Genomic DNA, 15,239 nt, shown 5'->3' on the forward strand with positions numbered 1-15,239 from the left:
CATTGACATTCAGCAGATGAGTAATAGATCCGATTTTGTTGTTGTTGTTGTTTAGCCCCAGTCAGTTCTCTTGAACAAGCCGGTGGCACAGAGACAGCCGAAAATATCACGGAAGTGACCCGGAGATCCCCTACATCTAGAATGGTGTGCCCCCGTCTTCACAAAGTTGGGACCACCACAGAGTTTTAGACAGGGGAGAGAGAGAGAGAGAGTGAGAGAGAGAGAGAGAGAATTTGAATTTGCAACACCATTTATTTCACAAAAAATACACCAGGTCAAGTTACATTTTTACAGGAGAGAAAAATAAAAATAAAAACAACAGTTCTTAATGTTAAAAAGAAAAGTACAAATTCGATTCATTTACAACACATAATGCTTCATTAATACACCATTTGCACTCAAAGAGTTTGATATTTTCATTCGCCACATAATAATCAAACTCTAACCTTATTCTTGCAGACACCAGCCCTTTAAACATAGGAACAACATCAAACCCATGCCCATTATCAATTTTAATTTTCCTTGATTTATACATTGAATATTTTGCTACAGCAACTAAGAAGTTTAGGAGAACACCAGAGTCCTTGCAGGAGGGTCTGAAAGATACACCAAAAATAAAAGAGTGTGAAGTAAAAGGAAAAGACAACTGCTCAAAAAGGTGTGTGAGAATCAAGAAAAGAGGTATTAGTCTTTCGCATTTCACATAGGCATGAAAGAGATCCTCCTTCTGGACACAGAAGGGGCATGCTACTGGCACTGAGCTGTCAAGGTGATGAACAAAGGTGTTCGTAGGGAGAGCCCAATGTGCTAGTCTCCACTGGATATCTGCGAGGAACCCGTAAATAGGTAGTTTGTACATATTAGGCCACAGTGGCGTGGCAGGAGACACTGGCCCTAACCTTTCTGACCACAAGGCCACTCGCGCCACTCCGGAGAAGGGTGATGCTTGGTTTTCTCGGATGAGCTTGTGAATACCCGCCTTTTTTACCAAATGAAAAGGAGATACAAGTTCACCATTTGACTGGAGAGCTGGGAGCACCTTAATTTCAGGGAAAGACAGCCGAAAATCCTCGACATTGTTTATACCTTCCCAGCCAATATTTAACTCCTTAAACTTCCTCTTGACGATGCGTATAATTTGGCTGACAATACGCACGGATCTTAAACCAAGAATGGCCGCCACCCTGCCAGCAGACATCCATTTTGTCCCAGATGTATCCCTCAGGTCACAAACTTTGCCAATTCCTCCTTGAGTAAATTTCCTAATCAAAGTCGGACTATGAGGAATGCATGGAAAAAAACCGTTATAGAAAATAGGCTCTTGGATAAACATCCGGCAATTATAAGCCTCAAGGCAACGATGAACCCCAAAACCTTTCCAAACTCTCAGCAAACCCTGATAAAAAATTGGGATTGAAACTAAGCTGACACGGTCAAGGTTCACCAGGAACAAGTGCCTATCATAACACAGGCCTCCCGCTTGTTGCAACAAGCAAAACGCAAATGAGCGCCAGGGCAGCTCTTCAGCATACAACAGATGTTGCACAGACTGTAGGCGAAAAGCCATAAGCCGGGTGGACACATCCACAATTCCATGTCCACCCTCCTTCCGAGGATGGTACAGTATTTGCGGCCGAAGCCAGTGGTATCCATTCCAAAAGAAATTGACCAAGACCCGCTGGATGGCTGGTATCAACTCCTTGGGTGGCTGCAAGACAATTAGTTTATGCCATAATCTTGCTGCTATCAAGTTATTTATAACAAGAGTGCGGCCTTTGTAAGAAAGAGATCGCAGCAGTCCTTCCCATCGTTTCAACCGGTGTGTAATTTGTTCAATCATTCCTTCCCAGTTCTTCATTTCTACTTCCTGGTTGCCGAGATAGACACCAAGATATTTGACCCCATCTGTTTTCCACTCTAAATTATGTGGGAGTGACGGTGGCAGTGTTAAAGAAAGGTTATCTGAACCGCACCATAAGGCTACACTCTTGCCCCAATTTACTTTGGCAGAAGAGGCCGCAGAGTAGTCTTTAAGGCAACGCTGCACCGCAGCAACACTACTTGGGCCTTTAATCAGAACACATACATCGTCAGCATAAGCTGTGACCACAAATCTTGAACTAAAAACGGCTCCCACATCCTGAGTTATTCGCTGCCTGATGGATGCTAAGAGTGGTTCAAGGGCAATTATATACAGAAGTCCAGAAAGGGGACAACCTTGACGGATACCCCGTCGGAAAGGAAAAGGGGGACATAAACTATTGTTTACTTTCATCATGCAGAAGGTGTTAGTGTATAACAGCTTAACATAGGAAATGAAAGTTTCGTCAAAACCCATCCGCTCCAGAACAGAAAACAAATATGTATGATCAACACGATCAAAAGCCTTTGTTTGGTCAAGAAACAACAACCCAAAACTGGCACGCAAGTACTTATTACAAGAAATAATATCCCTTATCAAAAAAATATTGTCATAAATTGACCTTCCTGGTACACAGTAGGTCTGGTCAGGGTGCACAATAGAGCTGATCACAGTTCCCAAACGGTTTGCTAAAGCCTTTGACAAAAGCTTGTAATCCGCACACAGCAATGAGACAGGCCGCCAGTTCTCGACTAGTTGAGTGTCCCCAGCCTTTGGCAACAGGCACATGACTGCTCTTCTGCAGGACAGGGGAAGCTCTCCAACATGAAGGCATTCATCAAATACCTCAAGCAGGTCAGGTCCCACAAGTTTCCAAAAAGTCTTATAGAACTCTCCAGGCAAACCATCAATCCCAGAGGCTTTACCATCCTTCAGGCTCCACATAGCAGTTTCAAGTTCAGCAGCCGAAACTGACATGTTCAATGTGCGTTGCTGGTCCTCCTCAAGTCTTGGAAGCCCAGTAGTCAGCTCCTGCAAGATCTCATTACTTATGCTCTGGGGGGAGTACAAGTTTGTATAAAAACCCTTCAAAACAGACTTAATCTCCTGTTGGGAGGTCACCATTGACCCATTAGCAGCACGTAGCCCATGAATCTGTTGTGCTTTTTTGACAGAGTTCTCCAAACTAAAGAAGTCCTTATTTGGCATATCCAAAGTCAAGTAACTCATCCTCATACGCACCAAGGTACCCATTGCCCGCTGCCTCACCATTTCGGTCAGTAACGACCTTTTTGTCCATAGTAACTGATCATATCCCAAATCTTTCCCAGCCCCATTACGATTCTGTTCCAATTCTGCAATTTCGGCCTTTAATGAGTCAACTGAGAGACTTTGCATTTTAGTAGTAAACAGACTATACTGTTGACAAAACGTTTTAACTTGACACTTTGCAAGGTCCCACCATATGCGAAGGTTGGCATGCTCAAGCTTAGAGGACCGGATTTTCCCCCACACTGTTTGGAAGGCATCTTCAAATTTCTTATCACTTAACAACCGATTATTGAGTGACCAGTACGCGCTACCTCCTGATGTCAGGGGTAATTTAAAGGACATTGCCACTAAATTATGATCTGAAAACCCTGTTGGGAGTATTTGGGTAGTGGACACCACATTCAGCATTGGCCTTGCCCTTGATATGACGCCATCATGACATCTGCACCATGTGTAGGCCCGTGAAGTTGGATGCTGCAACCTCCACACATCCTCAAAACAATAGTTCTTGATGAGGCTCGCTAACACCTTTGCAGAAGCGCCGTGGAGTTCATGTCCATTCCTGTCAACTGAAGGATCAATTGTACAGTTAAAGTCCCCTGCGATACAGGTGAGAGCAGCTGGATCCAGCCCCTCTACAAAGTCCCGCAATGTGGAAAAGAATGTTCTTCTTTCTATAGGTTCACTTGGTGCATACACATTTACTATAATAAGCTTTTGTGTATTGCAGTAGAACTCCACCGCTATCAAATGTGCCTTATGGACCTCCCTATAAATAACACTCTGAGTGGGAAAGCCATGTCCATCCACACCATGCAAAGCAATATGAAGCTTACTCTGTTCAATACCCGGTCCCTCAACCATAAAAGCCACATCCTGAACGACTTCATTCTGGACAATAAACTGGACTTTCTCTGTCTGACTGAAACCTGGCAACAACCTCTGGACTACCTCTCACTCAACCTCACTACACCCAATGGTTACTCATACATCAATAAACCATGCTCGGAGGGCCGAGGTGGTGGAATTGCTGTAATACACCGACAGGACATCAAGACCAGCCTCATCTCCATCTCATCTGCTCCATCATTTGAACACCTGGCTTTTAAACTTTCTGGTCACACACAGTCAGTCATGGCAGTTGTCTACCGCCCTCCCAAACCACACCCCATCATTCCTGTCTGACTTCTCTTACTTTCTGACCCAGCTCTGCTCCTTCTCCCCCTCAACCCTCCACCTCGGTGATTTCAATACCCACATGGACTCCACTGACTCCACAATAACCGCTGACTTCATTGATATTCTTAATTGCTTTAACCTCACTCAACATGTCAACTTTCCCACCCATAACCGTGGTCACATTCTGGACCTTGTCTGTTCTATTGGACTAAATCTACACCATCTCTCTGGCTCTGACCTCACCCTCTCCGATCACTTAGCCATCACTATGACCATCAACATTCCCACCCCAGCACCAAGGCAAAAACGCATAATCAACTTCCGTAAGCTAAACTCTCTTTCACCTACCTCATTCTCATCTTCCCTCTCCGAAAAGATGTCCACCTCTCCCTTCGTTGATTTGCACAGCCCCTCTGACCTCACTGACTACTACAACCACACTCTCTCCTCCTGCCTCGACCAGCTTGCGCCTATAAAAACCAAAACAGTTTCCTTCACCCATTCTGCTCCCTGGTTTACCCCTGAACGCCGTCTGATGAAAACCCCTGCCCGCCAACTTGAAAGACTCCGTAATAAAACAGGTCTCACAATCCAAGACCTTCTCCTCTCCTCCGACGCTGGTAACCTCAACATTCTCATCCTTCTCGACGTCAGCGCCGCCTTTGACACCATCAATCACATCATCCTCCTTACCCGACTTGAAACCACCTTTAACATCACTGGCACTGCCCTTTAGGGGGGGGGGGGCAGAGCCTTCTCCATCGCTGCTCCCACACTCTAACTCACGACCTCAAACCATCAGAGACTCCTCCTCACTCACCACATTCAAATCATCACTCAAGACCCACCTGTTCAACACCGCATTCAACCCCTGACCGTCTCTTCTCCTTCTCCTTCCTTTCTGTTTGGTTATTTAATTATGTATTTTTGTCTTTTTTGTCTTTGTTTTACGTTCTATGTCAAAGCGTCTTTGGGTTTCTTGAAAAGCGCCATACAAAATAAATGTATTATTATTATTATTATTATTTTAAAAATCAACATCTGAAGATCGGGGAAATGATCTTTCAGTTCAAGGTTTCTTTTCCGATAGGAATCTCTCAAGAAGTCCCGAAGCTCGTCATCCGAAGGGCTGTTTACAGCCTTTAGAATCTGAGAGGACTCCTCTTGACCCTCACCATCAGATTCCTCATATGGGGAATCAATTGGTGTTTCAGCTTCCTGGCGCACATCACATGATTGCTCAGTTTCAAAAAAAAGAAACTTCTTCAGGAACGTTTTGTGCCAGTTACATTTGAAGATTCTTCGAGATGCGAGGTGGAGGACTCCAAGCATGTTTGTGACATGACCACAGTGCTCGGTTCATGGATGTCACTCTCCTTTCGTGGATTTAACTATCCTCTTTTATTCTCTCTGTGTCCTTATTTTCCTCATTTATTCCTTTTTTAGGGGGAGATTTTAAGTGCCTTTCCTCCTCTTGCAATTGACAGGAGGAAGCTGCACAATGAACATCCTCGTGTGAGATGACACTGTCTGAGGGATCATGAACACTCACTGGGATTGGAAAATTAGAATCCACTTTTTCCTTGATAATGTTTGTACTAGTGGAGGTCTCCTTTTCCTCTAATAAGGCAAACCTGTTATCACATTGAATTCCAGTGATGGAGTTTTCACTGATTTGCCTTTTCCCAGAAGGTGACGCACTTCTTACAGCCGATTTACGTTTTTTAAACTTTGGAAACGGTAACAAACCCCTCATTTGCGCTGTCCATTGGTTCAATGGGAGGGGGCGTGTCCACTTGTTTACCTGGTTTATCCTGCACATTTGTCGAGCAGGAAACGTTAACATTAATCTGAGAGTCATTGTTACCCGTTTCGACCATGTTAGGCTGTTCCTTCTGATTGCGGCAAAACCGTTTCATATGTCCCACTGACCCACAACCAAAGCACTTTAGGGTGTCGGTGGTGATATATACTTGGTAATCGTGACCATTTAAAGTGAGTTTTAAAACAACATTCTAAGAGGAATATTCCTTTTTGAGAACCATAAATACCTGTCTACAGAAACTCATCACGTGACTGACACGTTCATCCTTACAGCCCAAAGGGAGCATTATTAATGGGGACACACAGTGACCATATTGCTGCAGCGCTGCAAGGATTGTATCGCTACCCAGGAATGGTGGTACATTCGAAATAACCACTTTCTGAGCAGGAGTATCCAAGGGATAAACCATAACAAAGTGTCCGGAGTCGAGGGACAAGCCTTGTTGGACGATGAGAGCAACGTGCTCTACATCGGACACAGACACGATAACCCGTTTGTTCATACGCGATGCCGCACGTACCTTATCAAACCCGATCATGTTCCCGATCGCGAGAACAATAGCTTCTATTGAAACACCCTCAGGTGGAGAACACGCAATGCCATGCTCGCGTGATAATTGCTCAAACGCTGCATATCGCTGCGAGTGAGCAGCCGCCATGTTTGAACACACGAGGCTCGACCTCTTCCTCCCAGCTTGGGAAGAGGAAGTTATTAATGCACTCAGACTTTCCCAGCTTAGGGAAAGGGAGCGTTAACAAAACAAACAAGAAAAAGAGCAATCAGATATTGCAAACCCTCACCAGAATGTATTTTCAGTGGTTTTTAAGGCTTTTGTGTTCAAACAAATATGGCGGCCGAACCACGTGACTGATGATGTCATCATTATTTTTTTCCTAAACGAATTTTTTTCCTAGATTATGCTCAAGAAATTTCATCTTCATCGGATGAAGTTTTGTACTTGTCGAATTATGACGTCATAATGGAGGCACCTATGACATCATCATTAACATGTTTCATTCCCCATGGAGAGTTCTTTACAAAGAGCCATGTCTCAATTTTTTCAATTCAGCGCTTTCGGAGATATAGAGGTGCAAATTTTTTATGTTTTTCCAAGATGGCGGCTGAACCACGTGAGCTATGACGTCATAATTATCATTTAAAAAAAATCTACAGGTGGAGTTGCACCTATGGTGAAAATTTCCTGTCAATCTGACCATCGGTTGCAGAGAAAATCATATTTATTCTGTGAGGACAAACAGACAAACAAATGAAAAATCGGTCAGAGACCGAGGACTTGCCGGAATGTACTTTTTATCGGCCATTTAGAACAAATATGGCGGCCGAACCACGTGACCGATGATATCATCATTAACATATTTTATTCCCCATGGAGAGTTCTTTACAATGAGCCATGTCTCAATTTTTTCTGTTCAGCACTTTTGGAGATATAGTGGTGCAAAGTTTTGTCGTTTTTCCAAGATGGCGGCCGACCACGTGACATATGACATCATCATTAACATATTTTATTCCCCATGGAGAGTTCTTTACAATGAGCCATGTCTCAATTTTTTCTGTTCAGCACTTTTGGAGATTTCGTGGTGCAAAGTTTTGCCGTTTTTCCAAGATGGCGGCCGACCACGTGACATATGACGTCATCATTAACATATTTTATTCCCCATGGAGAGTTCTTTACAATGAGCCATGTCTCAATTTTTTCTGTTCAGTACTTTCGGAGATATAGAGGTGCAAAGTTTTTCGGTTTTTCCAAGATGGCGGCCGAACCACGTCACCGATGACGTCATCAATTGGGCACAGTCTATTCCAGGGCAAGACCAATAAGTGTGCAAAGTTTGGCGATTCTACGTGCAACGGTGTAGACGCAGTGCTGCAAACAGACAGACAGACAGACAAACAGACAAACAGACAGATGAAAAATCGGTCAGAGACCGAGGACTTGCCGGAATTTACTTTTTTATCGGCCATTTAGGACAAATATGGCGGCTGAACCACCTGACCGATGACATCATCATTAACATATTTTATTCCCCACGGAGAGTTCTTTACAATGAGCCATGTCTCAATTTTTTCTGTTCAGCACTTTTGGAGATAGAGGTGCAACGTTTTTCGGATTTTCCAAGATGGCGGCCGAACCACGTGACCGATGACGACATCATTAACATATTTTATTCCCCCTGGAGAGTTCTTTCCAATGAGCCATGTCTCAATTTTTTCTGTTCAGCACTTTTGGAGATAGAGGTGCAACGTTTTTCGGATTTTCCAAGATGGCGGCCGAACCACGTGACCGATGACGTCATCATTAACTTATTTTATTCCCCCTGGAGAGTTCTTTCCAATGAGCCATGTCTCAATTTTTTCTATTCAGCACTTTCGGAGATATGGAGGTGAATTTTTTCCCCGTTTTTCCAAGATGGCGGCCGCACCACGTGACCGATGACGTCATCATTAACATATTTTATTCCACATGGAGAGTTCTTGACAATGAGCCATGTCTCAATTTTTTCTATTCAGCACTTTCGGAGATATGGAGGTGCTAGGTTTTTCGGTTTTTCCAAGATGGCGGCCGACCACGCGACTGATGACGTCATCATTAACATATTTTATTCCCCATGGAGAGTTCTTTACAATGAGCCATGTCTCAATTTTTTCTGTTCAGCACTTTTGGAGATATAGTGGTGCAAAGTTTTGCCGTTTTTCCAAGATGGCGGCCGACCACGTGACATATGACGTCATCATTAACATATTTTATTCCCCATGGAGAGTTCTTTACAATGAGCCATGTCTCAATTTTTTCTGTTCAGCACTTTTGGAGATATAGTGGCGCAACGTTTTGCCGTTTTTCCAAGATGGCGACCGAACCACGTGACTGATGACGTCATCATTTACATATTTTATTCCCCATGGAGAGTTCTTTACAATGAGCCATGTCTCAATTTTTTCTGTTCAGTACTTTCGGAGATATAGAGGTGCAAGGTTTTTCAGTTTTTCCAAGATGGCGGCCGAACCACGTCACCGATGACGTCATCAATTGGGCACAGTCTATTCCAGGGCAAGACCAATATGTGTGCAAAGTTTGGCGATTCGCCGTGCAACGGTGTAGACGCAGTGCTGCAAACAGACAGACAGACAGACAGACAGACAGACAGACAGACAAACAGACAGATGAAAAATCGGTCAGAGACCGAGGACTTGCCGGAATTTACTTTTTTATCGGCCATTTAGGACAAATATGGCGGCTGAACCACGCCACCGATGATATCATCATTAACATATTTTATTCCCCATGGAGAGTTCTTTACAATGAGCCATGTCTCAATTTTTTATATTCAGCACTTTCGGAGATATGGAGGTGCAAAGTTTTTCGGTTTTTCCAAGATGGCGGCCGACCACGTGACATATGACGTCATCATTAACATATTTTATTCCCCATGGAGAGTTCTTACCAATGAGCCGTCTCAATTTTTTCTGTTCAGCACTTCCGGAGATATGGAGGTGCAAAGTTTTTCGGTTTTTCCAAGATGGCGGCCGACCACGTGACATATGACGTCATCATTAACATATTTTATTCGCCATGGAGAGTTCTTTACAATGAGCCATGTCTCAATTTTTTCTGTTCAGCACTTTTGGAGATATCGTGGTGCAAAGTTTTGCCGTTTTTCCAAGATGGCGGCCGACCACGTGACTGATGACGTCATCATTAACATATTTTATTCCCCATGGAGAGTTCTTTACAATGAGCCATGTCTCAATTTTTTCTGTTCAGCACTTTCGGAGATATGGAGGTGCAAAGTTTTGCCGTTTTTCCAAGATGGCGGCCGACCACGTGACTGATGACGTCATCATTAACATATTTTATTCCCCATGGAGAGTTCTTTACAATGAGCCATGTCTCAATTATTCTGTTCAGCACTTTTGGAGATATAGTGGTGCAAAGTTTTGCCGTTTTTCCAAGATGGCGGCCGACCACGTGACATATGACGTCATCATTAACATATTTTATTCCCCATGGAGAGTTCTTTCCAATGAGCCATGTCTCAATTTTTTCTGTTCAGCACTTTTGGAGATATAGTGGCGCAACGATTTGCCGTTTTTCCAAGATGGCGACCGAACCACGTGACTGATGACGTCATCATTTACATATTTTATTCCCCATGGAGAGTTCTTTACAATGAGCCATGTCTCAATTTTTTCTGTTCAGCACTTTTGGAGATATAGTGGTGCAAATTTTTGCCGTTTTTCCAAGATGGCGGCCGACCACGTGACATATGACGTCATCATTAACATATTTTATTCCCCATGGAGAGTTCTTTACAATGAGCCATGTCTCAATTTTTTCTGTTCAGTACTTTCGGAGATATAGAGGTGCAAATTTATTCGGTTTTTCCAAGATGGCGGCCGAACCACGTCACTGATGACGTCATCATTGAGGCACAGTATATTAGAGGGCAAGACCATTATGTGTGCAAAGTTTGGCGATTCTCCGTGCAACGGTGTAGACGCAGTGCTGCAAACAGACAAACAGACAGACAAACAGACAGACAGACAAACAAACGAACAGATCAACATACTTGCCGGAAAATTTTTCCGGCAAGTAACAAACAGACAAACGAACAGATCAACATACTTGCCGGAAAAAATTTTCCGGCAAGTAACAAATGAAAAATCGGTCAGAGACCGAGGTCTTGCCGGAATTTACTTTTTTATCGGCCATTTAGGACAAATATGGCGGCCGAACCACGTGACCGATGACGTCATCATTAACATATTTTATTCCCCATGGAGAGTTCTTTACAATGAGCCATGTATCAATTTTTTCTATTCAGCACTTTTGGAGATAAAGAGGTGCTAAGTTTTTCGGTTTTTCCAAGATGGCGGCCGAACCACGTGACCGATGACGTCATCAATTGGGCACAGTCTATTCCAGGGCAAGACAAATATGTGTGTAAAGTTTGGCGATTCTACGTGCAACGGTGTAGACGTAGTACTGCGAACAAACAGACAGACAGACAGACAGACAGACAAACCAACCGATCAACATAGTTGCCGGAATCTTTTCCGGCAAGTAACAAACAAACAGACGAACAAACGGACTCAAATGCAATACCCTCTCCTCTGGCCGAGGGTAACTAAGGAAATATAAGCGAGAAAAAAAAAGGATTAAAATAAAACAGGTTTAAAGTGAAAGAATTATGTTGGGAAAAAAATGGACAGGGAACCGCCCAAAAAACGATGATTACCCTTAACCTACACGATACGTGTGATCTCTGGCTCTCTCTCTCGTCTCAACATAGAAAAGGAAACACAGGGAAACTTTACAAACAGAAACAAGGACACTACGTAGCGAAATGGGGGGGGGGGGGGATGGGGGGGGGGGATGGGGGGGGGGGGTAGGAAAACAACCAAGACAGAGCACTCACGACACGAAGCAGGAAGCCGCCATGACAGTACACATTGCACACCAACGACCAGCAGGGCGAGGGAGAGAGAGAGAGAGAGAGAGAGAGAGGGAGAGAGGGAGAGAGGGAGAGAGGGAGAGAGGGAGAGAGGGAGAGAGAGAGGGAGAGAGAGAGAGAGAGAGAGAGAGAGAGAGAGAGAGAGAGAGAGAGAGAGAGAGAGAGAGAGAATTGAATTTGCAACACCATTTATTTCACAAAAAAAACACACCAGGTCAAGTTACATTTTTACAGGAGAGAAAAAAATAGAAAAAAACAACAGTTCTTAATGTTAAAAAGAAAAGTACAAATTCGATTCATTCACAACACATAAAGCTTCATTAATACACCATTTGCATTCAAAGAGTTTGACATTTTCATTCGCCACATAATAATCAAACTCTAACCTTATTCTTGCAGACACCAGCCCTTTAAACATAGGAACAACATCAAACCCATGCCCATTATCAATTTTAATTTTCCTCGATTTATATATTGAATATTTTACTACAGCAGCTAAGAAGTTTAGGAGGACACCAGAGTCCTTGCAGGAGGGTCTGAAAGATACACCAAAAATAAAAGAATGTGAAGTAAAAGGAAAAGACAACTGATCAAAAAGGTGTGTGAGAATCAAGAAAAGAGGTATTAGTCTTTCGCATTTCACATAGGCATGAAAGAGATCCTCCTTCTGTACACAGAAGGGGCATGCTACTGGCACTGAGCTGTCAAGGTGATGAACAAAGGTGTTCGTAGGGAGAGCCCAATGTGCTAGTCTCCACTGGATATCTGCGAGGAACCCGTAAATAGGTAATTTGTACATATTAGGCCACAGTGGCGTGGCAGGAGACCCTGGCCCTAACCTTTCGGACCACAAGGCCACTCGCGCCACTCCGGAGAAGGATGATGCTTGGTTTTCTCGAAGGAGCTTGTGAATACCCGCCTTTGTTACCAAGTGAAAATGAGATACAAGTTCACCATTCGACTGGAGAGCTGGGAGCACCTTAATTTCAGGGAAAGACAGCCGAACATCCTCGACATTGTTTATACCTTCCCAGCCAATATTTAACTCCTTAAACTTCCTCTTGACGATGCGTATAATTTGGCTGACAATACGCACGGATCTTAAACCAAGAATGGCCGCCACCCTGCCAGCAGACATCCATTTTGTCCCAGATGTATCCCTCAGGTCACAAACTTTGCCAATTCCTCCTTGAGTAAATTTCCTAATCAAAGTCGGACTATGAGGAATGCATGGAAAAAACCCGTTATAGAAAATAGGCTCTTGGATAAACATCCGGCAATTATAAGCCTCAAGGCAACGATGAACCCCAAAACCTTTCCAAACTCTCAGCAAACCCTGATAAAAAGTTGGGATTGAAACTAAGCTGACACGGTCAAGGTTCACCAGGAACAAGTGCCTATCATAACACAGGCCTCCCGCTTGTTGCAACAAGAAAAACGCAAATGAGCGCCAGGGCAGCTCTTCAGCATACAACAGATGTTGCACAGACTGTAGGCGAAAAGCCATAAGCCGGGTGGACACCTCCACAATTCCATGTCCACCCTCCTTCCGAGGATGGTACAGTATTTGCGGCCGAAGCCAATGGTATCCATTCCAAAAGAAATTAACCAAGACCCGCTGGATGGCTGGTATCAACTCCTTGGGTGGCTGCAAGGCAATTAGTTTATGCCATAATCTTGCTGCTATCAAGTTATTTATAACAAGAGAGCGGCCTTTATAAGAAAGAGATCGCAGCAGTCCTTCCCATCGTTTCAACCGGTGTGTAATTTGTTCAATCATTCCTTCCCAGTTCTTCGTTTCTACTTCCTGGTTGCCGAGATAGACACCAAGATATTTGACTCCATCTGTTTTCCACTCTAGATTATGTGGGAGTGACGGTGGCAGTGTTAAAGAAAGGTTATCTGAACCGCACCATAAGGCTACACTCTTGCCCCAATTTACTTCGGCGGAAGAGGCCGCAGAGTAGTCTTTAAAGCAACGCTGCACCGCAGCAACACTACTTGGGCCCTTAATCAGAACACATACATCATCAGCATAAGCTGTGACCACAAATCTTGAACCAAAAACGGCTCCCACATCCTGAGTTATTCGCTGCCTGATGGATGCTAAGAGTGGTTCAAGGGCAATTATATACAGAAGTCCAGAAAGGGGACACCCTTGACGGATACCCCGACGGCAAGGAAAAGGGGGACATAAACTGTTGTTTACTTTCATCATGCAGAAGGTGTTAGTGTATAACAGCTTGACATAGGAAATGAAAGTTTCGCCAAAACCCATCCGCTCCAGAACAGAAAACAAATATGTATGATCAACACGATCAAAAGCCTTTGTTTGGTCAAGAAACAACAACCCAAAACTGGCACGCAAGTACTTATTACAAGAAATAATATCCCTTATCAGAAAAATATTGTCATAAATTGACCTTCCTGGTACACAGTAGGTCTGGTCAGGGTGCACAATAGAGCTGATCACAGTTCCCAAACGGTTTGCTAAGGCCTTCGACAAAAGCTTGTAATCCACACACAGCAATGAGCCAGGCCGCCAGTTCTCGACTAGTTGAGTGTCCCCAGCCTTTGGCAACAGGCAAATGACTGCTCTTCTGCAGGACAGGGGAAGCTCTCCAACATGAAGGCATTCATCAAATACCTCAAGCAGGTCAGGTCCCACAAGTTTCCAAAAAGTCTTATAGAACTCTCCGGGCAAACCATCAATCCCAGAGGCTTTACCATCCTTCAAGCTCCGCATAGCAGTTTCAAGTTCAGCAGCCGAAACTGACATGTTCAATGTGCGTTGCTGGTCTTCCTCAAGTCTTGGAAGCCCGGTAGTCAGCTCCTGCAAGGTCTCATTACTTATGCTCTGGGGGGAGTACAAGTTTGTATAAAAACCCTTCAAAACAGACTTAATCTCCTGTTGGGAGGTCACTATTGGCCCATTAGCAGCACGTAGCCCATGAATCTGTTGTGATTTTTTAACAGAGTTCTCCAAACCAAACAAGGCCTTATTTGGCATATCCAACGTTAAATAACTCATTCTCATGCGTACCAGGGTGCCCATTGCTCGCTGCCGTACCAGTTCAGTCAACATTGCCTTTTTAGTCCATAGCAGCCGGTCACCTGTAGTGTCTTTCCCAGCCGTATTAATGTTTTCCTCCAGGGCTGCAATTTCAGCCTTTAATGAATCAATCGAGAGATTTTTCAATTTAGTGGCATAAAGACTATATTGTTGACAGAACGATTTGACCTGACCCTTTGCGAGGTCCCACCACAGTCGAAGGTTAGCATGTTCAAATTTGGAGGACCGAATTCTTTCCCACACGGCTCGAAAAGCCTCTTTGAATCTCATATCATTCAGCAGGTGGGTATTAAGTGACCAGTACGCACTACCCCCTGAGGTCAGAGGCAAATTAAAACCCATTGAAACCAGGTAATGGTCTGTGAAACCAGTTGGGAGTATCTGGGTTGTGGCCATCACATTTAGCATTGGCTTATTCACGTAGAATCTGTCGAGCCTTGCCATTGATATCCTCCCATCATGGCATCTGCACCACGTATAGCACCGTGAAGTTGGGTGTTGCAACCTCCAAACATCTTTCAAATGCTGATTTTTGATGATGTTCTCCAAAATCCTCAT

The 15,239-nt window shown here is 44.0% G+C and overlaps 1 protein-coding gene across 1 annotated transcript in view; it reads right to left on the bottom strand.

The window, feature by feature from the left end:
- LOC137412968 (organic solute transporter subunit alpha) overlaps nt 1-15,239 on the bottom strand; it is a gene marked incomplete at its 5' end in the record, with an annotated part of 48,601 nt that overhangs the window by 1,517 nt on the left and 31,845 nt on the right.

The sequence above is a fragment of the Myxine glutinosa genome, chromosome 5 (genome assembly GCF_964187855.1).
Source record: "Myxine glutinosa chromosome 5, kmMyxGlut1.1, whole genome shotgun sequence".
In the NCBI taxonomy this organism is placed as follows: domain Eukaryota; kingdom Metazoa; phylum Chordata; class Myxini; order Myxiniformes; family Myxinidae; genus Myxine; species Myxine glutinosa.